General features: G+C 37.2%; 1 long non-coding RNA gene across 28 annotated transcripts; it reads left to right on the forward strand.

Moving 5' to 3' along the window:
• The first annotated feature begins 7,022 nt into the window (after positions 1–7,022).
• LOC124133974 lies at positions 7,023–16,246 on the forward strand. Of its 28 annotated transcripts, none has more exons than XR_007218878.1 (5): positions 7,042–7,096; positions 7,990–8,089; positions 8,440–8,532; positions 13,968–14,102; positions 16,017–16,246. It is a non-coding gene; the product is annotated as an uncharacterized LOC124133974 (long non-coding RNA). The 28 variants fall into 28 exon arrangements; XR_006861029.2 differs by lacking the exon at positions 7,042–7,096 and adding an exon at positions 7,232–7,418 and having other exon boundaries at positions 7,987–8,089; positions 8,443–8,532; XR_006861043.2 differs by lacking the exon at positions 7,042–7,096 and adding an exon at positions 7,232–7,418 and having other exon boundaries at positions 7,987–8,072; positions 8,443–8,532.
• Positions 16,247–18,651: the final 2,405 nt, after the last annotated feature.

Below are 18,651 nucleotides of genomic sequence, written 5' to 3' on the forward strand. Positions count from 1 at the left end.
GTGGTGAAAGAGAGGCCCACCGCAGTCAAGCTATCGTCGAAAGATTTAACCGGACAAATGAAATCCGACCGATTGAGATCAACCGAATGGGTGACACGATTATCAGCTGTTGTATCAGCGCTGAATAATGAAGTAACGAGATTAATAGGGAAGAAACCATCCGATGCTATTAAAATGAAATCCGTGACTTCCAAATCTTCAGCACCGAGGAGAGGCAAGGAACGAATACTTCCGGATAGAGTAAGGGTAAGATATTTATACCAGCCCGGTGAACTCGAAGGCGGCCTACGTCGCGCAACCGATCCCATATGGTCCCTTAAGACATATAACATTAGTCGATTGGTTATGAAAGAAGGGGAGCCTATTCTTTATTATCTTCAAGATGGACCGGGTAGGGCATTTGTACGAGAAGAGTTGTTCCCGATGGTACGGTATTACCACCATAACCATAAGCATATGTAGTTACACCATCATTATCAATCCATCTCTTTGTATCTAAGGGGGATAATGATGTCTTGTTCATTCTTAATCCATATATCCTATGATTGTAACTTCTTAAAGAGTTCATCTCGTGTTTGAACGTTCTACCGTTGAATAATGATTCTTTATACTGTTCGTGTTTGATATGCTTTTTTACCACACACTTCTTAACACCCTTAGCTTTTCTTATCTCCCCATTATCGGACTTCTTTATAGAATACATCTTAGGTCTTAATCCGACATACTCCGCTGTAGGGGTCCCAGCACATTCATCCTTCATCTTACCTAACACCTTTTTATTTACTACGCTGTGCAGTGGATTATCTTTTGGGTAATCGCTCGTGTCGTACATATCTATTTTTTCTGCCATATCTTTATACACATCCTCGGTTTGTATTTCCATCAACAAAGAATCTGTGTCGGTATATAACACCTCGCATCTATCGCCGTATTGGTTCTTAAGTTTGTTTTTATAAAAGTCATACATTAAGTGTTTTGACAAGTCGAGAATACTCATACCGACGTACACCGGTCTGTTGAATTTTATATGACTCTTCTGCATATGCAACGCGGCTAAGTCGTTATCGAATATCTTCCTTCTGTTAAAAGCCGGACTGGCTATAAGTTTCCTGAGTCTTTCTTCCTCGTTAGATCTGACTAATTTAACATCAACAAGCTTCCTTAGATTCTCCATAGTTTTACCAAATACTGAGTTATTCATGAGCTTATATAGATTCTTTTCGAAATCGCTGGTAGCTATCTTTCTTAAATCTGTGTTCAGCCTTATATAGGGCTCCATCCAAGGGCTTTGATCAAACTTTAGAACTCTGTGTATTTTCTTAAGTTTCATACCTAACGATAGATACAACTGGAGATTTCTGTAGTGAACTATATATTTTGTCTTATCCATCAAATTTGGTATGAGTTTTTCTACGTTAGCTAACCTACTTTATTACTTGCTCGTGAAGAGATCAGCCGTTTAATAAACATACAGCGGTATTACACATTGTGTAATACCAAAACGCGTGCTTAGGTACTCTCGGAACACGTTTTACGAACAAATATTGAAAGCTCTCGACATCCCTTGGCTTATTCAACGACATTGCGGGTGGAGATGATAGATCACTGAGAGGAGTTTATGCACACTCGATGACCCCAGCAACCTTGTTGCTAGGCTGACGTCACATGGCATTGTTTCGCCGATGGATCTTGCAACAAAATTCCACAAATTACGTCATCGGGTACTGTGACGTGATTGTAAACTTTGAGATGCAAGGCCCCGTTCCACAAGGCGATCGTACTGTATCGCAACGACAGTCGTTGGTCTAAGTTAAAGTATGTGAGTTGCGATAACCTTAACGCTACGATAATTTTGTGGAACGGACGCCTGAATTCTAAAGGTGGGCCGTTGTATGGTATTAAATTCATACGTTTCAACTTTTGACGTGTTTGAAGTATTACTGTGTTAAACTCAGTTGGATTATGCCGTGGATCGTGTAGGTGTCAGCCTATTCACACTCAACAGTATAATTCTTAAAAAAACGTTATAAATGGCCAGTAATAAATAAAATACTTAACTCGCTCCCGTGTAAAACCAATTTTATGAAACGCGTGAATAGTTGTGGTATCTGACTCGCTTTCGCTCGTCATATACTAGAACTATTCACTCGTTTCATAAAATTGGTATTACACGGGAGCTCGTCTAGTATTCTATATATAACCCATCAAGGAGCGTTGATATTCCGACATCCAATCTTTATTAACCATAAATCTTTCGGGAGCTAGCGGATAACTGTTATGATCTTTATGTAGCGAACTTGGATATTCCAAGTCAACTTCTAGTATGTACCCTTTATTCGCATCATTCACATTGATATCATCGACCCACTCAAAACCACATGTGGGTAAAGGTAGACTCATAGCCCATCCGTAAAAATTGTTAGCGTCGAGATATAATATGTGGGTGTCGGGTTTACTCGGATCGTATCCTTCCACTAATTTATTATTAGCCTTAGAATACCTTTTCGCTGCCATCGATATACCACCTCTTAATCCTTTCTCAATAAACAAGTGCATATCGTAATCTGTGAGTAGTTTTAGTTCTACACCGGTCTTCTTCAACAATGCATCCCACGGTAGTCCGGGACTGGAATAGTACCATGCCGGGTCCAAGCCGTATTGTTTTAAACATGTCTTTCTAAATATCTCAAATATATCGGCGAGTAACAGTACATCGGTTTTTAAGTACAGATCGTGATAATCGCCTAAATTCTTACAACCTAATTTATCCCAGACCGTCAGAGCGTGTTCATAATCGGCATCTGTTATTTTAGTTTCTGTTAAGTTACTATAGAATGGTTCAAGGGGTGGTAATTCAGTTTCGTTGAATCTAGACCAATCATCCATATATTCGTAAGGATATACACCTTTTCTCAGCAACAAATGACGAGTTATCTTATCGGTATATTGATTTGTTATCGCAAAGTCATCGGGATTGTTCGCATTAGCTAAATTGTCCAGGGAAGATAACAGAAACTGTACAGAGTCTATGAATCTAAGCCCATTACTTTGCTTTATTCTTGATTTCCCATCCTTGTCCCTATAATGTATAGGTTTAGTCAACGAGAACGATATGTATTTTTCCATATTATTAAGAATGCACGTTAAACCGCCGTCGGTCTTTGAGATAGCTTGCATAATGAGATGTGAATCGTATCCCCTAAGGTTATGAAACACAACGGGGATGGGTATTGTTTGAGAATTCATTTTTAGTTTTAAGTTACACTCGTTATGCGCGGCCCCCCGATAATTACCTGTGACGTGGCAATGATCTCTTATGGAATCCCCATTCAGGGGTTTGTTACAAACATGACAACTCGTTGACTTCTTATAGGACCTCCAATTATCCCTGTCATACACATGGGTTTCTTACACAATAATTTTTCCCTGATTATTCTCTCTTCGTTTTGTAGATATTCTAGGAACTTTCCCGCTGCATCGGGACCTCTGTAAATCACGGGCTGGTTTGTTTTCCCATCATACCTTACAACTATATATCCAAACCCACAAGGAATATGTTCTTGAGTTTTGTATGTAAAACTACTATCAGTATTGCGTTCAGTATTTTCTATGGGTTTGATAAGCGCTTCGAAGTCGACGTAAATTTCGTACGGTACTGGCATTTGATTACAATAATGTTCAAATTTTAATATATTTTTTCCCTCTTTAGGCATATCGATCCTGATAGCGGTCTGTCCAACACCTCTACAGTCTTCTTTATGCGCTTCAAATAGATCTTGTCTGCTGTACCCATGCAGGCATCTTTCGCAGAAATATTTCTTTTCTTTATGTTTTGTTTGATCGTATAATAGCCTGTTTAAACTCTTTATCCATGTATTATGATATTTTCCATCTTTTTCGATCAGAAATGAATTGATTCTGGGAATATGTTCCGGAGCGGAGCTTATCCTGTGTACAACAATTCCTTTAGAATGTCCGAAAACATTTATAGCTAAATTATTTGGCTTTTCCACCTTATCAATTTGTGATATTGGTGTAGGTTCGTCTATACCATCGAAGTTGAGTCCATCGTTTTGAGCATAGCTCGAAGGTCTATTTGCAATTTTAGAATCTACAGGGAACAATGCAGATCTTATCATCATTCTTAAACAATCATCGGATTTATTTTTTACGTTAATTATGGCTTTTTTCTTCTTATAATACGGGGGTAAATCTATATAAGATCCACCTTTGAAGGGCATATAAATTGGCTATATCTAAATATGAACTATCGAAAAACCTCTCAGCCCACGTTGCTTTGCCATAGCCTTCAACTCTCTGACAAAAACCATTGTGGTTGAATGGTATATGCAAAATGAGTCAAATGTCTAATTGGTTGTTTTTCGTATATCTAAATACGTATTCTCCCCAACCTATTCCTCTCATTGATGTAATCCCTCTTCCTAGCATAAATAATCTGGTTCCTGACCCTATCAGCACCGTGTTTCTTACATAAACAATAACGACCTTTGACCCCTATCCCACATACAGAACACGTATAGTTAATGTTTCTGCGCCTGATGTAATAATTGTGTATGCCGCAGTAAATATCAACACAGGGTCGGTTACATAGAGTCGGCTTACCCATGAGTGTAAATCTGCACTGATTCATGGTTTATACATCTATCATATCATTTGTATTATTGTATAGCTGAAAATTGCAACAGCTGATAACCCAATAATCACAAATATGACCTCGCGGTTTTTCTGAGCCTCTGACGGTGTATAAAACTGACTCATTGTTGGTCTCGGTATTTGGTCAATTTTTTTCCCATAAACGAGGAAGTATTCGTGCATGGCAGATTCGACATCCTTAATCGTTTGAATTGAATGTCCTTCCTTACGCAGTTCTTCATGAATAAAGTCTAATCTATTCATTCTCTGCCGCGCCCATTGTGACTGAGCTTTTTCGAGTTGTTCTAATGCTTTGTTATGTCGTTTACGCTCCTCCTCCGTCATGTTATCAATTTTTTCGATGGTATAATTTTCCCCCAAATATTGAGAACCGGCTACTAAAGCGGCGAGTTTTTCTCTATGTTTATCTCAAGATTTATCTACATGTTGATCAGGCTCATCTTTGAGCATTTGTTCGATGAGTTCATCGCATTCCATAATGTAATACCTAAGGAGATATTTAAGTCTAACATAATATAATATGGCATATCCAATACATCCCGTAATAATGAACTGTTTCGAAAGAATGAGGATTTCAAACCACATTTTATGTCATATTAACCGCTAATGTTCAGTTTACTATAATTTTGCTACATTTTGCTATATTTGCCACATTTTGCCATAATTTTGCTACATTTTGCTAAGCAATTGCATAAGCAGCTGGTTGATCGGTTTTTAATACGAGTTTACAGTGCTTCGTTGCCGATAACAGTTTTCTGACTTTATCTCGTTCGAGCTTGATATAAATGACATCATTTTCGCATAAACATTCCTCGAATGAATCTCGATCTTTGCAATGAAACAGTGCTACCTATTTGGTCTGCTCTCTGAGATCTTTCAGGACAGAGTTGTTTTTTTGAGTAAGTACCCAAACGCTATGTTGAGTATGCCGTCCGAGAATGCTAAATACGAAAGCATATCTTTCTTTTTTGTGAGTTCTTTACTCGCGCTGCATTCGTCTATTACGAAAAGGGTTGATTCTCCTTTGTATTTTTCGTGACATACTCGTAAACAGTCTTGTAAACGATCGCCCGGATAGACTCTGTGTACCCCGTCGTCATTCATTACCCAATCTCTCGATAGGTATGTTTTATTAACGCTTATAGTCGGACACAGAATAATAATATGATCGAAAACGTCCCTATAATGACTTTGTAAAATATCTAGAATAAAAGCTGTTTTTTCACAGCCCGTACTTCCGCATATGATTGCGCAGTGTGGTTCTTTAGGTAAAAGATTATTAATAGATTGCTTGCACGAATCTTCCATTCTGTATATTAAGTTGCGCATCCATAATCACGTACAAATATATGTTTAATTTACCAGCTGTTTCCTGGAGCTTCGTTATCTGTATAGTGACACCCTCACTAGCATTTTCTATTCTCCTCCCACTGCCGTGTAGTTGGTCATCGTCCGTTGTTCGCATGTCGAGCCATAGCGCTTACTTCGTGGTGAGGTATTCACCAATCGATATACCCCCGAGAGACAGATCTTTCACGACTGCGTTAACTTCTGGGCTTCGTTTTATAGAAGGGAGTTTTTTAATCTCATCCCACTGGTGATACGCTAGCATTCCTTGAATATATAGTTGATTAGGAACGCCCTCGATAGTCAATTCTACTTTTGTAATCTTGGGATTGTAGAACTTCTGGGTATTTCTTTTAAATGCATTGGAGGGGTCCTCGAACAACATTAAAATACCCTTCAATGACCTCGTGGGAACGTTTAGATTGATATTCTACATCGTATCTTTTTTGTCCCTCGTGATTTTTCGGTGTCGCAGCACGCGATCGTACAAAATGGCTAAACTTCCTGTATAATGGTTACGAATTTGTCTGGCTAATTCAGGATCTGTTATCATATCGTTCTCCAGCGAGATATTGTCAATGGAATAGCTAGCATCTTCACCACCGGTTTTGATTACTCTGCCGTAGTCATTAAAAGTGAGTTCGTATTCTAACCTATCGCATAGGGATGCTTGATAAAAGGGCATGTGGGAATCTAGTAATTCAAAGTCTAGGGGAATATAGAATCAGTTACCGAATGCGTCGGCAACCACCTGATCTTTTACGACCATACCATCACCACTAGAAGCATCTACACGCAGTCTCAATGTGTTCCGATTACAAATACCTTGCTATTGTAAGTTTTCCCGCTCTTTATCCGTTCTCCAGAGATCCATGTAACAATAGTATACATCGCTATCGTCGATACTCAAAACCTCATTACCGCTAATTTTAATCGCGATTTTCTTAACGATAGCACGACCTATGTTCTGAACGGGCTCCCTGTTAACGTCGGTGGAAGTCAAAATAATCCACCCGATCCAGGAAATATTACCTACTACTAGCACAGAGTTGTTAGCAACTATGACCTGCTACTAGTAGGTACAAAGACGGTCTCTACGTCTCTGGAGACTAACATTTACTGCTACTACTAGGTAACGGCAAAGGAGCATGTCTAAAATGATTTTCATTGGTCAACGAGTCTACGTCGACGGTATGCAAGCCAGGCTCTGTCTCAACAGAAAAATAAATAGATTACCGCAGAGCAACTTCAGCCTGTAACCAGCTAGCTTTCTAGATGTAGAAGTAGCTTCGTAATGGTGAAATGCGCCATGCAAACCTTTCAACCACCATTCCAGTATTTTCCCAGTCACCTGGAATTACAAATAGAATCTACATTATCATGAAGAAAATTATACGGTAACCATTGATAATAATACATCACCAGCTGGTCACATGACCTCGTCATGCATCATCATCCGCCGCCATTTTGTGTAAGGTCACGTCATTTGTTCCACTCAACTTAGGCCTAGTTTAAGCTAGTTAATTGTGTCTTTTCTCTAAATAGAGCACAACAAACGTGGGTGTTTTCATACCAATAAATACTCTTCAATATTCCTACCATTGCCACAAATGGGAACGTAATGTCGTGCGTGTTTTCTACAGGTAGCCTTGCATTCTTTGCGTCCCTAGAAACAACGTCGACGTGCACAAGCAAGGTCACGCATCATAAATGCCGTTTATTCCAAAAGAAAGAGTGCTTTACCGAAACAGTATGTCCTACAGTCCTACCTATCGTATATTGTATTGGAGTTGTTGCCTGGTATCAAGCGCCCATGTTTTGACGCGAATCACTTGCATCCAAAGACGATTGGGTCACGTTCCTTTTCAGAATCGCTCGTTTCTTTTAGTCCAACTGGTAGTAATTACTAGTAATTTTTACTTACATATATATACTATTATATGTCGTATTTTGTTTACATTTCAGCAGTATGCATCGGAGGCAGAAAATTTATTCAAGCTCTGAAGTCCCAAACAACTGAAAATGCTCCAAAACACCATCACGTGACCCTGGTATTCTCAAAGTGCTGGTGAAAGTGTTTGTTTTTTAGGCCTAAATATTTGTTGATAGTAGAGAGGCGGATTGATAGACTTTATAACAAGTCATGATCAACATTCCCCAACTGTTAGTTAATTACACTAGTCAGTCTACATCTGTATTGTTTCTTTGCAACCTCTGTCAACAAACTCAAATTTATCCATTTATACCTGAATAATTGTGTTGTTTTAAGATTATGACTAGGCCTACAGCATCTAACTAACTGTAATCCTCTGATAACTAAATGTCTGAAGGCAAAATACCATTTTATTGATGAATATATATCCATTTAACTCATACAGATTAGTGTAGGGTGTAATGTTGGAATGTTTTTGTTGACAGTAGCAGACACTACATCTGCCTATGAGCAATGGACAAAACTGAGAATACCTTATCATGAACCGTAGTGAACACTGCTGGCAACATCCTGTTTTAGTAAGTATAATTGAATCCCCAATTATAATGTCATTGTACATACAAAAAATGACATAGTGTTGTTTTTAAATAGTGATCTGTTTGGCAGTGTTTTATATATTGTATATTTTTCTTTTCACTTTGTCTACTGGCCTGCATTTGTCCTTGTCATTTTCCTGTTATTTCTGATACATTCCAAAATAAGATTTGTCTGTACAGTACCAGCACACTTTAATAAGGACTAAGAGCAAATGTGCCTAGTTCTCAGTGTTCTAGACAATTTGTGTTGTACCCAAATAGAGGGAATATTGTTACTGTAGTTCTTGTCATTGTCTTGGCAGCAAGTGCCACATGATCTTGGCACTACTTCAGCATGTTTAGTTATACACATTTACCAGTGAAGATCAGGGTCAGAAAAGGTCTTCAGCAAACCATGCTTGCTTTAAGAGGCGACTATCCTTGTCATAACGTGGTTGAGGGGTCAGGCTCAGAGACCATGTTGATGCATGTCATCGTATCCCATTTGCATGGATTGATGCTCATGATGTCAATAACTGGATTGTCAGGTCCAGATTTGATTATTTACAGGCAGCTGTCAAAGCACGAATATTGCTTAGTACAGCATTAAACAACAAACAAACAAAGTTATACAGTTCAATTTTTTAAATACTCTTATACTCTAGTATTATAATGTGCTATTTTTATTGATTATTATGAATACAGACTGTTTGTATCAGTTTGTAAGAGACACAAACCAAGGTTCCCACAACTATCTGCACATGCTTTGTCGTAACACAATTAATATGGTATCTTCAGGTTATGTATGTTTGTAAAATGTGCTAGAAAGTGTCCACTTTAGTTGTAAAATCAGTATCTTCCTCACAACAGAGCTAATGTGCACTACCTTGTTGTGGTATTTTTTGTTGAACTCGTCTCTGTCTTTCTCAAGTTATGTTTGTGCAAGGTGCCTACCTGGTGTATTGATAATATTACCTGACAAGAGTCAAGTTTGCTCATCATATTCTGAAATAAGTGTCTCCAATCTAATAGAAATGGGAAAAGTAATACGAGCGAGTCACCATCATTTTAACCGGTGCTAGGGATGTCAGCATAAAGTATATGTTTTTTTATTAATATTATAAATATTAAAACTCTTTGCACCTGGATTGGAAGAATTGAACATTATAAGAAAACTGCTATGTTCCTTTTCAGCTGACAGGCTGTTTGTGGAAGATGTAAGGTCAAGTGCTAGGGCCCCCTGTTTAGTTTAGACCTACATTGTAAATGTTGTGCACTGGACCATGGAGCCTGGTCACTACAGGGTTTACCCAAGCCTCTTAAAACTGGGGACAAATTCAATTTCTAATCTTAAAAATATCATCTTGATTCTCTAATCATACTGTTAAAATTATGTTTTACGTACTTATCTAATCTCTGTGGAATTCCTAATCCAATTAAATAGTAATGTCCAATATTTTTTAATATATTTGCAGATAACAAATTGCTGTAGACTAATAAGGCAACTGCTATATTATATTCTGACTCTTTACTGGACTCACCAGACTCTGCACTGTATACTACTGAACACAATGAAGTATCAACGTCTTTTCATTTCGGAATTCAAGTAGCAAGCGGTAGCCTGTTGTCTGGTACTTTAAAGTATACTATAATGCATGTACTAATTCTTTATACTGTAAACACATAACATGTTTTGCTTGAGCAATTCTTCCTGAAAATTTGAAACGCAAGTCTAGTAATATTGTGCTCGATGTAGTAAGTCCAATTAATAATAGTCAAAATGACAACACTAAAATCCTGTTCGGGCTAGTTGACCCATCATTTTGGGGCACAGACTGCTCATGTAATTCAATATATGGTGACAATGTTGCACGAGGTTCTGTTGTGTGTATTTCAATAACTTGCACATTTATGAACTTTAACTTTAATGTAATCCTTGAATCCATTGATGCTTTATTTTTACATTTCTTTAATAACCTACAATTGTTATGAAGCTGTCATTTTTTGTGTGGTTCCAGGAATAAAGTCACCAGAAATGTATTCAAAAATTTTATCTGAGTTTGAGCATGACGAACATGGCAGATATGTTTAAAATGTTGTTTTCTTCCACTACTCAGACATGTAAGTTATTGTACAATAAGTCATGTATAGTGTAAAAACATGTTGATTCTTTTGTTTGCATATTTAGCTATTCCAGAACTGTTAGATGATATTAAATTGCTGTAGAAGGTATTTATTTCCATATATAATGTCATTATGGTATACCAGTGTGTATGACAATTGTTTTGAAATTCATCAATATCTTCAAATATGATCTATTGTATCCAGTGAATGACATGTAAGAAAGAAGGAAGTTAGGCAGCACCCAATCAGAGAGCGTACCATTAGACACATGTGATCAAAGGGGTTCCAATTCAACACATTGCCCTTACGTATGATGGTCACTGTCAAACGTTTTTCATGGATCTCTGTGTTTGAAAACCAACTCATCCTGATAATAGGTTTCTGATTATATTGCCTATTCACTTACACAAGATACACAATTTTGAGTAATAAACAGCTGAATGTAGAAATCTGTTAATGTTGACAGGAAGAGAACAATCATTACCTTAGAGTTATGTTTAATATCATTAACATGATTAAGGCTTTAATGACTTATTGATAAATAAGAAATATATGCAGCAAATTCTGTCATTGTCATTGTAGTATTTGTCTATACTATTACTTAAACACTACATTAATAGCCATAATCACATTCAATTACAGGGATCGTTTTCTTTACATACAAGCCCCACCAGTGCAGGTAAAAACATTGCTGGGTCCACTTGCACAGAACAATCTTAGCACTTCAATTATTGTAAATCCTTAAGATCACGATCTTAGGCTTCGGCTACAATCGCTGTCCAATTGATCAAAGGGATTGTAGGCTATGATCATTGTAAGCTACAAGCGAAACTTACAATTGGTCCAAACCAATCTTAAGTAGCTAAGATTGTTGTGGTCCCTGAATAAACTTGACAAAATGGCGTGCAGGACCTCATCTAATTCACATAAATATTCTGCCTTATGTTCAAATATTGCCTCGTTATTTTGTTAACTTTATGATTCAAATCAACACTTTAATTTAAGATTTAACGTCAGAAATATCGTTAATTGCAATAGTGAACCACTTAACTATCGAATCGATAGCTAAAAGTAAAAGTACTATACCCACCGGACTCAATGCTGAAAGAAGTGGGAAACAACATACCTTTTCACTAATCAAGGGAAGGATAAAAAGTTGTATGCAAGCGATTAGTAACGTCCGTGACCTTTTCGATAACTCAAGGGCAGCTAATCATAGTTTATACTCTAGATGAGAGTGGTTTCCCTTTGTGTAAGCATGTAGCGTAGAATCTACCTTGCCCAGTGTATTAATGTTGTAGAATCGCTGAGCTCCCCATGTTATTCTTTTCGGTCCCATTCGTGTCAGTTATTTTGTCTTTAGTTCATCATTAAATTAATTTACAAATAAATATTAGATGAAGTCAAACATGTCTAAATCTAAAATCGAGTTGGCAGGGGACGAGGGATTTTAAAATCTGAGTTAAAAAGAAAAGAAACAAGCAAATACACATGATGAGACATTTGAAATTTGTGTAAAATATCCCATAAATAGCAAAAGTAAAATTTACACCTTTTAAAAATAATTATCAATGTAATTAATACCAAGTGAATATATACATGTATTAAACAACTGCTTTCTCGAAACATTATTCATTATTATTATTTCCCATGCATTCTTGAAATCCTGCGTCTTCCTGTGTTTTGAAAAAGTACTCATAACATCCTTTGTCACAGCAACGAAATGAAAGCATGAAGGATATATTTAGTATTTTACGAAAAGCTCCCCCGTGTTATGTTATAAGGAAATATTTTTAGTATTATTGTCCCCCGCCGCGCGGAGCGGGGGATATAGTATTCACGACCATCCGTACGTCTGTACGTCCGTACGTCCCACTTGTTTGTTGCCGCGATATCTCAAGAACTAAACACTGGATTGTCTTCATATTTGGAACTATGGTGTATATACAGACTCCGCAGACACCAATCGGTTTTGGTGACCTTGACCCCATTTTCAAGGTCACAGCAGGCAAATCTGCTTTTAGAGTTGGAAAACGGTGTTGCCGCTATATCTCAAGAACTAAACACTGGATTGTCTTCATATTTGGAACTATGGTGTATATACAAACTCCGCAGACACCAGTCGGTTTTGGTGACCTTGACCCCATTTTCAAGGTCACAGCAGGCAAATCTGCTTTTGGAGTTGGAAAACGGTGTTGCCTCAATATCTCAAGAACTAATCGCTGGATAGTTTTCATATTTGGTACTATGGTGTATATACAGGCGGGGGACATTTCGTCACTTTGTGACAAATACTTGTTTATTTTAATTTTCATAATGATTGTGTCACTAAATAATATATTTATTCGTATTTCAATACTTTTGATAAAAAAACATGAGTAGGTATTTCTCAAGTTGCAACAGATAACTGTTGAATTCCTAAATCATGACACTATTAATGCCGACAAAAATATATGCCATCATTCTAGTAATCGTTTCCTTCAAATAATTGGCACCTCTCTTGAAACTGTGCAAGGTGCCATGGAGGGAGGTACATGTTGTGACGTGAACAGTTCCACTTATTGTATACGCAGCAAGCTATGCGCGTTGGCAGACAACTGTAGACAGGAGTCGAGTTTAAGATATTCGTACCTCCACCGTTGAAGATTTCAATCTTAGATGAGCCGTCTTACAATCACACTAAGATGGGTTTGTGCAAGTGGAATAGGACAATTGTATGGTGATTGTAAAATTGATTGTAGCCGCCTAAGATCGATTGTAGCTAAGATTGTTCTGTGCAAGTAGGCCTAGGTGTCGGTAACTTTTAGGTGAGGTTAGGTTGCACCCAGTGCAGGTAACATTTCCAACCATAAGTGGAAAACTGAATTCTTTTAGAACTGGCTGCAAGTCTTTTCGAATCCAGGAAACAAAAGTTCATGAAAATAGTGAAATACACAGGTGGTCTGAATGCATTGAACTTGCAGGACTCTTCACAATTACCACTAGAACAGTCACTCATGAGGTTACAATCACAACAGACACTTTGAGACTTCTGTTTAAGGTTGTTTACTCGATATCATGATATGAAAAGGCATGTACAGATTCACCTCAAAATAAATTCTGGAGCACATTCTCAAGGGGTTTTTTTCTTTGAATTTATTTAAAATTCAAAATAACAGAAAATTTTGGTGGTGCAACCTGCTTAGTTCACTTTGTTGCACCTGGTGCAGGTGGTAAGACAGAATGAAATCGTACCCTGAATTATAGACCAAGGCCCCAATGACGGTATGACTATGGACTAGCATTGATTATCATCGTCATATTTTTTATTTCAGTTGGCACACAACAGCATCCCTCCTGATCAAGTGAAAAGGAATCCTATGACACCGCTTGATCTTTGTCTGACATGGAAATCTGCAAATCAAATAAGGTGGAAGAATAACATCTGGTTAAAAAATTTATGTGGAAAAGTAAGTTTTTCAACATTTTGGGTAAGATTAAACTTCCAAATTTCATCAGGGGTTTGAAAATTAAAGGATGATAAATTCCTCATGGCTTGTTATGTGTTATTTATCCACTGTTTCCTTTGTTTGGACTTTTATTTTTATAAAATATACATTAAATGTAAAACTAGGCAAAAAGTCAGCAAAATCAGTCAAAATCAAGAAGGTCCGAAATCGCAAACATAACTGCATTGAGGTGGGTGTCTGAGTTGAAGCAAATATTGATCTGAACAATAATCTGTCAGCAGGTCAGAAATCACCCACATAACTGCTGTTATCTGAACACAGTTCAGGTTTGAGATTCACCATGAACTTTTCAGGTATTGAGGGGCTGTGGGGTCCAAAAGTCATCTGAAAATGATTGAACACATGAATAATGGACATGAAATTTAAATTACAACATAAAATAGAATCGGCATGTGTGTAAAGACATGTTATGTTCAATAGTCACTTTCAAATTTATCTTCCTTTAAGGTGGTAGAAAATAACATGGCTGCGGATATAACGACACAAAACATAGACCAAGGTTGATATATTTTAAACAAATTCAGTCTGTAGATGTGTTATGTGTTCAGGTACCAAGTGTTGAAGTCAGCTAATGTTAGCTTGCATCAACCTTCAGTTGTTTAAAACTTTTACTTTAATGACAATCCAAGAAATCCAAGAATCACAAAAATCAGTCCATCGTGGTGATTCTGTGTTAGAATACGTCCACTGCAACCTATCCTTGTTATAAGGGACGAGTTAAGTGATTGGGTGGTCAGGTTCGGTGACTTGGTTAGTTGCTTGTTATTGTAACAAGATGACAGTGATAATATCTAGATTCTAAATATGGCCACCATGTCAACCATATTGAATTTGTCGTCGATGCTAAATTATATTACATTGTACTTTGGGGCATAGTATTATTTTTTTAACTGCTGTTACTTTAAGTGCACATACTTCACATGTGCCCCCTTATCTACATTTACTGCATTTTCGTTTAGTCCTTTTGGTTTTATGCATATACCGGTAAATTGGAGTGATGAATGGAAAATATCAACACTGTAAATGGTGACACAGGAGTGTATTAAATATTATGAATTGATCTAAGTGTTAAAATGAAAATGATATTGAGAAAACAGCCACATAATAAAATATATAAGTACCCTTTATCAGAGCGGCAAATCAGTTCAAGAAATGTGAATTTTATTGGGATTCCAAACTGTATATTTGTTCAAGATAAGGATTTGAAATATCTGATGTTGGTTCTTTTTGCAATGTTGCAACATAAACATAAATACAGTCATCCCTTGCTAAAACACCCTTCATTAAATACCATAGATTGGGTTCAACTTCAGGTAAAATACATGGGTCCCATACATTTAAATACTTCCCCCACAAACGCATTTTTAGGTCATCGGAAATAGCATATCAACAAATCTGCTCTGAAATTATGCAAGTTAGTCCTGTTGTAAGGATGTACAGATGTTCTTGAGAAGTGTTCATTGTATACATCTAGACTTAGGACATATGTTTGCAATCTATTTGATTAAGTTTAGTCATATTTTTAATTTGAAACACTATGTGCTTCTTAAAACACTTGCCTTCAACTATTTGTTCTTATGTTTTTGATCATGCAACCTTCTATGTACTTATTGGGTTGGAATTATCAAAAGGGTAGCAGTTTTGGGGCACCATTGCTGAGAAATATGCCAGAAAATAAATCTTGAAAGTGTGCTTTCACTAATTGTTGTTAATAAAGTGTATAAATGGGCTGAGAAATGTGTGCATTTGAAATATTTAAAATATTTTATTTGAGTTTTGAGATAAAATGCAAATTTTACAGTATTTTAACAGAGCTCCAGATAAGATTTTTGATTCAGTTTTTTGTGGTTTCAGATATCTGCTTTAAAGTGATGTCATGAACTGGACGCTGCACTCTTGATTCCAACACTAATATTGTCATGACCAAATGTTAAAGTTCATATTCAGCAAGTTGAAGATAACTGACACCATCTTTAAGTATAAGTTGCACAAATATGGTATTCAGAAGTTTTTTGTTTTCACTACTGATGTATATATAGTATAAAAAAATGGATTTCTGTAATAGAATAAAGTATTGGAATACATGTGATACTAGTTGTGTTTCCGTCACCACAATCTCATTAAAATCAGACCTTAGTTCTCGCTACCACTAAACAAAGACCTGAAGACATCCCATTAGGAGTCACGTCAGAACGACCTTTCATTCGACCGATCAGAGCATCGCTTACCAGATCATGAAAGTGACAGTCAGAATGTGATTTCTAATCATACAACCTCGAAAACTTTTAACACGGGGTATTCCGAAAGATAGTTACAGGTTTAACGACTGAATCCATACAATCTAGACCATCTATTAGCCACTCCAGAATGTTCTTTTGTTTAGTTTTCAAATTTGTAATCGAGAATTTGTCCAAATATGTTTCGAAGCGTAGTCGCCAATTTGAAATTAGTGCCGTAAAGCACGAGAAAGCTGCCTTATGATTGGTCATTCTATTGGTTGGTAAAAGTTCGCACAAGGTCGGTCTGACGTGACCCGTACTGGGATGTCCTCAGATCTTTGTTTAGCGGTAGCAAGACCTAAGGTCTGATTTTAAAGAGATTGACGTCACCATAGTGTGGATGTTTTACGCTGTTTGAGAGAAAAGTTGGCCTAATGGTCTTAAATGCTTCAACACTGCAGAGTTGTGTTGATTGGTTATGTGAGGATCCATTCTGATCACTGGTTTGGAGAATAGTGACCTTAAGCTAAACAGATGGACATGTGTCAGTGTGATTTGAAAGTGAGACACAAATTTATGCAACTACATGAGGTATTGTGGTGCTGAAACGAAGGTTCATATTCTGGATTTGAACCCATGACCAGTACATCAAGTTCCATCAACCATGACAATTGGGACACCTGTACACCCAAGTTTCTCTCACTCTACTTCAGCAAAATTGCAGTACCATAAAGGCAGAAATTAATAAGTAGGGTCTGTGTGACTAATAAAGCAGTTTCTTGTCACTTTTCGGCCCACTTTTATATCACAATTAGACATATATTGGGTAGGAACACTAACCCTAGAACCTTACGATTCTTGTTCTTTTGAGATTCCGTAACAGAGTGTCTGATTCAAGAATAACCCAGTTTTACATCATTGTCGGACATACATTGGGAAGAAACCCAAGCACCTCACGATTCACGTTTCTGTTGAGATACGATAACATCAGCGTCTGTATCAGAAATAACCCAGTTTTACATCACAATTAGACATATATTGGGTAGAAACCCTAACTCTAGCACCTCATGATTCACGTTTCTGTTGAGATACGATAACATCAGCGTCTGTATCAGAAATAACCCAGTTTTACATCACAATTAGACATATATTGAGTAGAAACCCTAACCCTAGCACCTCACGAGTCACGTTTCTGTTGAGATACGATAACATCAGCGTCTGTATCAGAAATAACCCAGTTTTACATCACAATTAGACATATATTGGGTAGAAACCCTAACCCTAGCACCTCACGATTCACGTTTCTGTTGAGATACGATAACATCAGCGTCTGTATCAGAAATAACCCAGGTTTACATCACAATTAGACATATATTGGGTAGAAACCCTAACCCTAGCACCTCACGATTCACGTTTCTGTTGAGATACGATAACATCAGCGTCTGTATCAGAAATAACCCAGTTTTACATCACAATTAGACATATATTGGGTAGAAACCCTAACCCTAGCACCTTATCATTCATGTTTCTGTTGAGATACGAGAACATCAGCGTCTGTATCAGGAATAACCCAGTTTTACATCACAATTAGACATATAGTAGGTAGAAACTCTAACCCTAGCACCTCACGATTCACGTTTCTGTTGAGATACGAGAACATCAGCGTCTGTATCAGGAATAATCCAGTTTTACATCACTGTCGGACATATATTGAGTAGAAACCCTAACCCTAGCACCTTATCATTCATGTTTCTGTTGAGATACGAGAACATCAGCGTCTGTATCAGGAATAACCCAGTTTTACATCACAATTAGACATATAGTAGGTAGAAACTCTAACCCTAGCACCTCACGATTCACGTTTCTGTTGAGATACGAGAACATCAGCGTCTGTATCAGGAATAATCCAGTTTTACATCACTGTCGGACATATATTGAGTAGAAACCCTAACCCTAGCACCTTATCATTCATGTTTCTGTTGAGATACAAGAACATCAGCGTCTGTATCAGGAATAATCCAGTTTTACATCACTGTCGGACATATATTGAGTAGAAACCCTAACCCTAGCACCTTATCATTCATGTTTCTGTTGAGATACGAGAACATCAGCGTCTGTATCAGGAATAATCCAGTTTTACATCACTGTCGGACATATATTGAGTAGAAACCCTAACCCTAGCACCTTATCATTCATGTTTCTGTTGAGATACGAGAACATCAGCGTCTGTATCAGGAATAATCCAGTTTTACATCACTGTCGGACATATA

The sequence above is a fragment of the Haliotis rufescens genome, unplaced genomic scaffold (genome assembly GCF_023055435.1).
Source record: "Haliotis rufescens isolate VD_foot unplaced genomic scaffold, xgHalRufe1.0.p SCAF_65, whole genome shotgun sequence".
Lineage (NCBI taxonomy): Eukaryota > Metazoa > Mollusca > Gastropoda > Lepetellida > Haliotidae > Haliotis > Haliotis rufescens.